Here is a 10381-nt window from a genome sequence, read left to right on the forward strand (position 1 = left end):
GAGACTTTATTTGTCCAGTTTTGCAGCAGGCACCTAATTGCTGCAAGACTTACAACCCCAGTGATGAGAAGGCACAGTTACAACTGCTTTTAAACCAGAAATCATTTGTAACAATGGAAATGCATTAAAAAATATTTCTGTGCAATCTTCGCATCACTCAGTGTCCTGCAATGTTGGCCTCAAAGAGAAGGTGTGCACTGCACTGTGCATTCTCTTCTTTCATGTGAAAGAACACACAGAACTGGAACATCACAAGCTACCCATGAGCCCATAAACACAAGATTGCTGTTCTTTGGTGTTCAGCCACCTGAGTGCTGCAGAATTATGACCAGGATGCACGTGCCACCCAGAAGACAGCAACACACCAGTTCGACCACTTATTTCACAGCCATAATCACATTATTTGTGACTGAGTGCAACTGTCACCAGAGAAACAGCTTCTGACTTTGGGTCTCCCCAGTGGAAAGAGCAATGCTTATGCTATGTTGATGTCTGAACTTCTCCAGCCAAGCTGTTTTATCACTTGAGGGACAGGATCATGCCTGGCTATGGGAGATGTTTACACAGAGGCTTCAGCAGGCACTGTTATTGCTCACAATGAACACAGCCTCACACCACTACAGCACAGTTTTACCATGAGCTATGTCACTGTCATCTCCCCACTAACAAAGTTATGGCTTCCCAAGCATGAAAGATTATCTTCAAATATTGTTATAATACCTCAAAAAGTAGCAGGATTTAGTTTAGGTATATATAGTACACTGGCTTAAATAGTCATATTTTCAGTATATACTACACCTAGCAAACAAAGCAAAAACATAAGGAAAGCAAAGGTCTGTTTTTGTTTGATAATTCCCCACAGTAAAAAAGCCTCATGGTCTGCTTTGCAGTCACTTTTATCTCTACTGTTTATGCAATCATTGAATGGAATGTTCATTAGATAAAATAGCCCTATTAAAAAAGAATCAAAGACTTCTTTAAAGAGTTCTTTGGTGGCAAATACATTTAAAAGATGAAATTAGACATTAATAATACAGAAGACAAGCTTACCCCAAACGCTGGAAAAACAAGTTTTTCTTCCATTGGTGATAGTTTGCTTTAGAAGACAGTCCCAAGGTAGAAACCTTAAAAAAAAAAAAAAACAAAAACAAAAACAAACAAAAAAAACCCCAAAACAAAAGATTCATTAGAGTAGGTAACAAGGGCATACACCATCAAATCTTCTGTAAACACAGTGCTCAAGATTAAACATCCTGCTCTTCTGATTAGGATCCTGTCCAAGTTTCCTGGCATTAACTCACAATAGGCTGATCTGCATTAGCACTGAGTAAAGTGAAGCAATGCACCTACTCTCAAAAGGGGAAGAGGATACAAAACCTTTGTAAAACCAACTCCACATTTTCTGTTCCTCTTCCTCTGGAGTATCTTTAGAGTAAGTCAACACTCAAGTCAAATTTAGATACAGAAACTGAAGGGGAAACACAGATTAAACCTAGTCAGGTTTTAACATATTTACAGAGATCGTTGTTTTAAAGACACTCTGTGCTACTTGACACCTTGCCCCCTTGCCACATTTTGATGTGATATTGGTGATGTAGTGTTTCTTGGGGAGATTTAGCTGCATTTGCTTGTGATGAGATCATCCAGAAAAAGTATGGAGGGAAAGAATGAAAACAAGAAAGGGTGAGGAAGATCATCCAGAAAGCACACAGAAGGAGCTTCTCACAGAAGTCAGGAAAAGATTGCAATCACAAAACCTAAACACTGTGAATCAGAGAATGTGAGTTGTGTCAAAATACAACAGGTCAAGGCAGAGAAGGAAAGAAAGACAGTCCTGAGATTTGATGTCATGAGCTGTGCTTTTACCAATAAAAAAAGGTCAAACTGCTGAGATTCAGAGATGAAACAAGAACAGACTCTCTCAAGTAGCACTGACCAGATTAAAAAAGATAACAGAAAGAGATTAAAAAGGTTTTGGGTTGGGATTTTTAGAGGAAAAAACTTCATGAGTCTGGGGGTTGTTCGTTGTTATGTCAGTGATGTGCGTGTAGTGGTATTACGATGGGAAACAGACAGGAGATATTAGAACGAAGAGTTAAGACATATGAGTGCATGGAAGACCAGGATGAGGAATCTGACTCTGGGACAAGCAGAGCAGGTGGAGTTTAGATGAGACCTGAGAGTATGACAGAGAAAAAGCAAGAGAGAAAGAATGGGGAAGGACAGGTGAGGGAAGACAGGGAGATCATGACAGTCTTTTTTTCTTGGTGGTAAAAGACCAAGTACAGAAAAGTTAACTAAAAATCTTAGAAAATATTAAAAGATGGAAGATATAAATAGCATTTTAGGAAAGAGATTTAATCAAATAGTCTTTCAAAATGTTTGTTCACATGCAGCTGATGGTAACCACTTATGATACATTTCACATAAATGTGTTAAAATACCAAATCCAAAGTAACTCTCAACAGAACATGCATCAGTGGCAACTAAATCTCTATCTTAATAATAAATTCCAGGTACATTTTATTTCCCTCTCCCCACCATCTCCCACTCCCCAGCAAGGCAGGTTGCTCCTTTTCAAACAACTCAGTTAAATTAAGTTGTATTTTCAGCCTCATTAGCCACCATCTCCGTTCCTCTGCAGTTTTAATTAGACAGGTCTCTTTGTGCACACCTACTTCAATCCTTCCCCCCAAACAATCCCACAATGTTGCTTCTTTTATGTCAACATTCTTCAAATGCTCTCAATTACACCAAAGGCAGCCCAGGTGATCAGGGCAGTGCAGAGCACTCCCATGGAGATGGCAAGGCAGGATCTGCACCCAGCAACACAAACACACACTCCTTGGGCAGGGCTGAGTTGCCCTTCCACACTGTTCCACCCATTTTAATTAGAAAAATTTAATTAATGACAATTTATGACAGACTCAAGTGAAGGGTCAGACCCTCTGCATAGACATCAAGCCCCAAATTTTTCACAGTAGCCTCCTTCCTGCTCCATGAGCCATCCATCACCTCCACACCCAGAACATGAAGTCACAGGGCAGGAACAAGGCCCCTACACCCCATCAAAGCTGGGGATCACAGGAGTCCCCTGAACTCAGAATGATACCTAGCTGCAGCTCTTCCCACACAGCACCCACCCTGGCAAGCCCAGCACATCCCTCAAGGCATCAGGACATGGCATCATCCCACACATAGAAGAAAGGCTGACAAGGACCAGCTCCAAAGGTCTGTTCTCAGCTGGAAAGGGAAGAAAATGCTAATGTTTCAGAAAAAAAAAAAAAAATGGAAGTGGGAAAGGATCAGCTCTACTCATAAGGAGCAAGACAGGACTTTTTAAGGGCAAGGGTTCTGCTTCAACCACTGTTTGCAATCTATTAGAAGACAGACTGTAAATCCAGCAAGCATGGTTGGCAGAAAACCCCTCAGAGCAAAGGACCTCTGCTCCAAGGCTACCCTGCAGCCCCAGAGGAGAGCCTGGGGAGCTCAGCACCACTCCCAGGCTATTCTTGGCTGCCCAGGCTCAGCAGCAGCACAGCAGGGATTAAAGCAACTTAGATTTGTTACGTAAGGGACATGTTGCTCATGGCTTCTCTCAAATCCCAAAGTCGTTGCTATTATGTAATAGGAACAATCAAACAGGGCAGCTTTTCTGTCATTTGATTTTTTTGAAAGTGCTGAGCAGCTAAAAATGAACAGTGTGATTCTGTCAGACTAAATGTTATGTTTTCCACTCTAAATCCAAGTCTAACCTTAAAGATGCTGTAGCTTATAGGGACAATGACTCAGCTCTCACTTCACTCAAGATACAGAAAAGTAAAATAAAGCAAATTTTGTCCACCTTCCCACCAGTTGAAGGGCACAGCTTTTATCTTCTGAACCCATCCTGATGGCTTTCATTGCTTCAGCATCAGTATCTTGTTGGTTCTACTGACATTAAAGGATTACTCATATGAATAAAGGCTGTGGACCTGGCCCTGGACTTTGCTGCTTGGATTGGATGGTGTCTGTGAACCACTCTGACACTTGGGCTTTCATCAATGAAAAATGCAAGCTCATTTGGCAGTCTCAAGAGTTTGTCTTCTTAAATTATTAATGTAAATAATTCTGATGGTAATGCACACAGTTTTGCATGATACAACCATGCATACATACGTTACTTAAAAAAACATGCACATTAATGCAACAAGTTCCATTGTTTCTGTAAGCCACTCAACTCATACTTGGGGCACGTTCCACCAAAATCAACAATGGATAGATGCAGATGTTTCAGGAAGTCCTGGTTGATAATTTGATCAAGCTGCTGTCATACCAAGATTAGCACTTCGCCCAGTCTGGTTTTGTTTTAGAAACTTACTAATTTATTTCCAGCTTACAAACCATGCTCAAAGAATTTCTCCTTTTTTTCCTAATGTTTTCTTAGTTTGAGATCTGAAAAGGTGAAAAGCACTCCTTTGATGTAGATCTGATTTCCTATCTATTCTCTTAGCCTCTCAAGCTTTTAGCACATCGAAGAAAAAGTCCAGTTTCAGTGCTCATGCTAAATATTTGCTGCGATCCTTTTAGCATTAAACTTCAAACGACATATCCAGATTGTGATGGTGATACAGAAAACCTGTCCTAAGCACTTGCACATGGTCTCTCTAACATTTCTAGCCTTGTTCATGCAGCTGTTGGATTCCACCAAAGCTCACACAAATTGCTTCTAGAGGTTGTGTTACTGTTCTTTCCTTTTTAAAGCCACACCAGGAGCAAAACAACTTATCATCATCAGCAAGAGAAGGACTTAAAATCCCCACAGTCTGATAGACCAGAAGGAACAAATCCATCCTTAGAGCATGACTCTGCTGAGCACAGTCCAGTGTAATTTACTTTTAAATGTCTTATCTGTGCCCAGCATCCTCCCAGCTTTCCCTGTGCATAGCTCATCACAATTCCTCCCACCATTCTGGCATGAGCAAACTGCATCAAGCTCAGAAATGCTTAATACAAAGCTTTCTATTTTTCTCCCATCACAATCTAATTCTTGTTCAGTAACACTAACATACTCTGGAGCACAGAAACACATTACTTGGCTAATGGTCCCTCTGAATTTTTCTGGCAGTACAAATTTGAGAATTGTTGTGAGACCTGCCTCAGACTGAAATCACAGGTGGCTTAAAAGGTTGTTGTTCCATGTGCCCCATGCAAAACTTGGCAGAGAACACAGGCCAGAGGGCAAAAGCACTATCAGAGCATCTCTATTTGAGCTACCCTTGCCTGCCAGACTGGCTCTTGGACAGCCCTAGTATTCTGCCATAACTTAGAGCACCCCATGAGGATAATACACACGGAAGCCAACTCATTTAGGATAAGCTATCAAATAGTTAAAATTCAAAAAGTAAAATTTAATAGAGAAACAAATTTGCCCAGTATGTGTTTTAGAGGCTTGTTTACTTTTTAGCTATGATTTCAAAGGGAAGTCATTCTCTTGTAAGTGCTTGGTGATTATGCCCATGAAGTGAGACTCACAGCTGCGCAAAGAACAAGTTAAACCTTTCTTCCAGCTTTGCATCCCATGCAGCAGCTGTTTTAAAGCAGTTTATAACCCTCAGGCTCACATAAGGAGCAGCAACCTGTATTACACCAACATCTAAATTAAGAGTCACAATTGCAGGCTGGGAGGGGAATATAAGAAAATTTTGATGCTTTTTCCTAGTTTTATGGATTGCATAAAATCACTGATCTGCAAGTTATGTCACTAACAGCAAAAGCCTGGTAACTGCTGCTACACCAGATGCTTCTGAAGATTAAGCCATTTTCAGAGACTTTTGATGTTGAGACCTCTGCTGGAACAAAACAGACTTCACCATCCACAGTCCCCAAATGCTCTGCAAGAGTAAGCCAGCACACTCCTCCCAGATTTTGGAGAAGAAGCTAAGGCATGGTCTTAAACCAGCACTATCACATTTACACAGGAACAGAAGTTGTATTTCCTCACCTTCCAGTCAATACACCACTGGTGCAAACTTTCTCTGCAGCACTGTGTGCTATGCCACACTACATCACAAAAGTGACAATAACTTTTCCTTCAGCAGACAACAGTTCCTGCCCTAAAACGTGACCATTCACTATCCCAGGAGTTTAGAAACTGTTCGCCTGACTGCCAGCTTTGTAGCCTCTTAATTTAAAAAGAAAATACAAACCCATAAAGAAATTACTAAGGTAACTGCTTAAATGAAGTCTTTTAAACAGCAGGTCTAGCACACAAGTCTTATGAGGAACAGCTGAGGGAGCTGGGGTTTTTTAGCCTGGGGAAAAAAAGACTCGGGGGGCCTTATCACTTTCTAAAACTAGCTGAAAAAAAGGTTGAAATGAGGTGGGATGGGCCTCTCCTCACAGGTAATAAGCAACAGAACAAGAGGAAATGGTCTCAGTTTTTGCCAAAGTAGGTTTACGTTGGATATTAGAAAAAAATCTCTTCACTGAAAGGGTTGTCAAGCACTGGAAAAGGCTGGCCAGGAGAGTGGAGTCACCATACATGGAGATATTTAAAGGATATGTAGATGGGGCACTTGGTAGACATGGTAGACTTGGCAGTGCTGGGTTAATAGTTGGACTACTTTTCAGATGTTTTCAATATTTTACATATATGTCTTTTGGCTGCAAAATACTGACCTGGCTCTCTGTCATAACAGAGTAACATGGGGAAGAGATTTAATTAGTATAAATCACTTGGTTGTGAAGTTACAGCAATTTATAACAGCTAATCATTTCTCCATTTGCTTTACCCTAAGAAGGTATTTCTTATGAAATCATTGTCAGAGGCCAGTCAGGTGGTTTCAGCATTTGGTTGTATTCTGGAGATCCTTCAGGTCACCTTGGACCTTATCCTTTTTCCAGTTCCCTACTGAAAAACCCAGAATAGCAAGACAATACCATATAATAGCAATTTGGTTGGGCAGAACAACCAAATCAGGTTTTCAGAGAGTACAGCATCAAAGGTATATCCAGCAACAGAAAATGACAGCATTCCCAGGCTCATAAGGATGCTAGTTATATTAGGGTAGTGCCAGAATAGGTTATACAAAAATCCATCAGAATTATTTTCCTAAAGAAAGATTATTTAGACAGGTTTGAGTTTGCAGTAACAAGTTCAGGTACAAAAAAAGCCACCATGCACTTAAGTTTTGCTCCTCTTTACTAATTTCTTTCCAATTTCAGCTGCTTACGACTTTTTTAACAAAACTGACCACAGCAGGTTTAGTAATAGTTGCATTTAAACAATGTCAGTATAATTATAAATAACTCAAGATAAAATGCAATACTTGTCTAGGGAAAGCATTTGCTAAATCAGCTGTGTCTCAACAGTCTTTTTAGCAAACCTCAGCATCCAGACAGGGCAGGAGGGAAAGAGATCCTCTTGCACTGTTTGCTGCTGGCATTTCAGCAAATATCTTCACCCAGATGTCCATTATTATGCCTAGATCTTTTCTCCTCCAGAGCCTTCATTGAAATATTAAACCAACCACTGTGTATGAGTCTCTACTCACTGTGCTTCACTTTATCTACCATTGTATGACTCTCCAGAGAGCACACATTTAACTGGAGCTCTCAGTAGGCTCCAGTTCTGTCCTACGTTGATTTCAGGTGCTTCCTGCATGAACTTAAGAAACAGAGAACACACACTGCAAGCTGAAAATCTTGGTTTTCCTAACTTGGGAGAGGACTAATTCTCACTGGTTACCAAGTTCCTTGCACAGGCTCTGATGTGCTTTACAGCTGTGGAGAGCTGCACTTCTGCTGCTAGCTCTCCTCTCCTATCTTCCTAAATAGCTAGCATTGCTTACTATTACATAAATGTATTTTGCATAAAAATACACATTGCAGAAATAAGACCCGAAGTTTAAAGCTGCTTTCTTGCTTGTTACAGTTCCTATCACTAAGGCAAGAAGTAACACCCGGGAAAACTTTACCATAGAAAAAGCTTTGCTGTAAAGAAATGAAAAACTACTCATCTGACCCAACTCCACACTTGCCATTTGTTAGATCAATAGCCAAATACCTACCTCTGTCCTTAAAGAGACAAATAGAAGGAAAAACATGGTACCATATGAAAAGCTACTTCAAATAAACCACATGGGCACAGCCTTGCAAAGATTTTTCTCAGTGTCAGTGTCCCATCCCATCATCCGTCCCCCCACCCCACCCATTCTCAGGTAGCAATTTCCAAACTCACAGTGCAGCACTCGAAGAATTACTTACAGAATCCCCCTTCTGTACCTTAAAATAGGACCGTATTCTCCAGAAATTAAGGCAATGCTAAACGCCGTAGAACGAGAAGTTAACCCTCATTTGCACACACGTAGCTCGCTCCTACCGCTCTCTGGCAGCACAGGCTGCGCTGCTCTCCACAACAGATTGCAAAGATAGGACACAAGTAGCTGGGTATATTTAATTGCATTGGAAACAGGCAGACTGGTAAAGGGTTTACGTAGCATGGGATACAGAAAAGCCCACAACCCTGCTTGAAATTGGGGACAAGAAATGATAAAACCCACAAACGCTACATCCCTGCATGAAATCACACACAAACCAAAACAAAGCATTTATGCATCACATTACACCCAGCTCGTCGGCTGCCAAGTGCCTCCTTAATGCAGTCACCCGTTGCAAAGTTAACCTGCATGCAAACACTTGACATGCAAATGATTTTGCTACCGATGCCTTAGTATAAGTAAATATTTCTAATGTTTGACCCGCAGAGAGATGCCTTTTTTTGTTGTTTTTTTTTTTAATCTTTGCAGTTTTTAATGCAATGATAAATGTCAAGGCTCCTGCTAGCTTACTCTTTTCATGTTTAGAGCAATCAGGCATCATTGGCTCCCTAGCAGAGGTACCTGTAGGGAGCCGGTACAGGCTGGTGCGAAGGCACAGGAGCCTCCTCTGCACCTTCGGGAGGCAGGGATGGGGACCGGACAGAAAGGGAGATAAAGCAAAGAGGAAAAAGGTACCCGTATTCATTTAAACAGAGTTGGAAACGACCGACCTAGATGAACAGCTCTTCACGCAAAGGCATTTTACTCGAGTAGGAAGACCTGGATTCGCTGCCCTATCTTCCACATGTTTAGCTTTCCCTTCCTAGAAAAACGCTGCTTTTTATTCATAGTAGCTGCTTTACCTTCCATCATTTTTCGGAAAAACAATGGGATGCTGTTATATGCCATGGAAAGGGCTGAGAGGAATAGCAGTTTCAGCCCTGCGCGCCCGCGGGTTGCCGAGAAGCTCGGCACTTGCCCTGAGCCCTCCGCTCGCCCATGCCGAAGGTTCGGCCGTGTCCGGGGATCCCCAGCCCTCCCGGGACCCTGCTCCCCGAGGCTCTGTCGCCCCGCTGACAGGCTGCTGGCGTGCAGCTGGCAATTCCGATTCGCGCACAGACGCCGCACGGAGAGCGAAGCCCGCTCAAGCCAGTCCGGTTATTGGCATCCCCAGAACTTTGGTCTCAATAGATTTCACCACATATATTATCCACCCCGATAGCCTGGGCTCACTCCCCCACCTCGTGCCAGCACCAGGAGTACAGGAGCAGCCGCCAGCCTGGCCGCGCCCCTCGCACGCGGGAGCCCCCCCGCTCCTGCAGCTTTTGCCCATATCCCGTTCCCAGCACCCCGGGGGCGCAGCCGGGACCGCCCGGGTACGGCGAGCATGGAGCAACCCCAGCCCCGGGGCGATGCGGGGCACGGAGGGGGGGGGGGGGGGGGGGGGGCAGACCCACGAGGCGGGAGCGGAGCCAGCGGGGGATGCGCGGCGCTCACCTGCCTCCGCGCCGGTGCTGGTGCCGCCTGCTGCCGCTGCCGCCGCCGCCGCTGCCGCTGCCGGGCCGGGCGGACGACGCGGGGCGTGCGCGGGCCGTGCTTTTATAGCGGGCGCAGCCGCCCAGCAGCGCCCGCCGCCGCCCGCGCCGCGGCGCCCCCTGCGGGCCAACGCGCACCGCGCACCGCGCTCCGCCCGCTGCGCGCTCCGCCCGCACCGCGGCCGCGGCGACCCGCGGGGACCCGCCGGGCAGCGCACCGGCACCGCCGCACGGCACCGAGACGCGCCACAGAGACAGCGCCCGCGAGCACGGTTGTGGGGCTCCCCGGTTGGTTTTTTCCCAGGCTCCTGGCGCTCCCCGGTTGGTTTTTTCCCAGGTTAGCGCCCTGGGAAGCACGTAGGTCGGTGTTAGTAGGTTATCGAATGGGGTTTCTTTATGAGAGGGAAAAAAACACGTTTAGGGTCAGCGTCTGCGTAGCAGTGCCTCAAATGGCATCAGACAGAAACGGGACCTGCTCGTGGCACGGCTTTTCTGCTCCTTGCCTGGCTGCCCTCCAGTTCTCCCTCGCTCCGAGTTCATTTCTCT

The 10381-nt window shown here is 44.4% G+C and overlaps 1 protein-coding gene across 2 annotated transcripts in view; it reads right to left on the reverse strand.

Annotated features, from left to right (window-relative positions):
• MTUS2 (microtubule associated scaffold protein 2) overlaps positions 1-9872 on the reverse strand; it is a 276732-nt gene extending 266860 nt beyond the window's left edge. For both annotated transcript variants that reach the window (XM_069012620.1, XM_069012610.1), the window contains exons 1-2: positions 9798-9872; positions 1051-1124 (exon numbers count right to left, since the gene is read on the reverse strand). The gene's annotated coding sequence lies outside the window, so the exon portion shown is untranslated. The remainder of the gene's footprint in view (positions 1-1050; positions 1125-9797) is intronic.
• Between the last annotated feature and the right edge of the window lie 509 nt (positions 9873-10381).

This window comes from Aphelocoma coerulescens, chromosome 1 (assembly GCF_041296385.1).
Source record: "Aphelocoma coerulescens isolate FSJ_1873_10779 chromosome 1, UR_Acoe_1.0, whole genome shotgun sequence".
Lineage (NCBI taxonomy): Eukaryota > Metazoa > Chordata > Aves > Passeriformes > Corvidae > Aphelocoma > Aphelocoma coerulescens.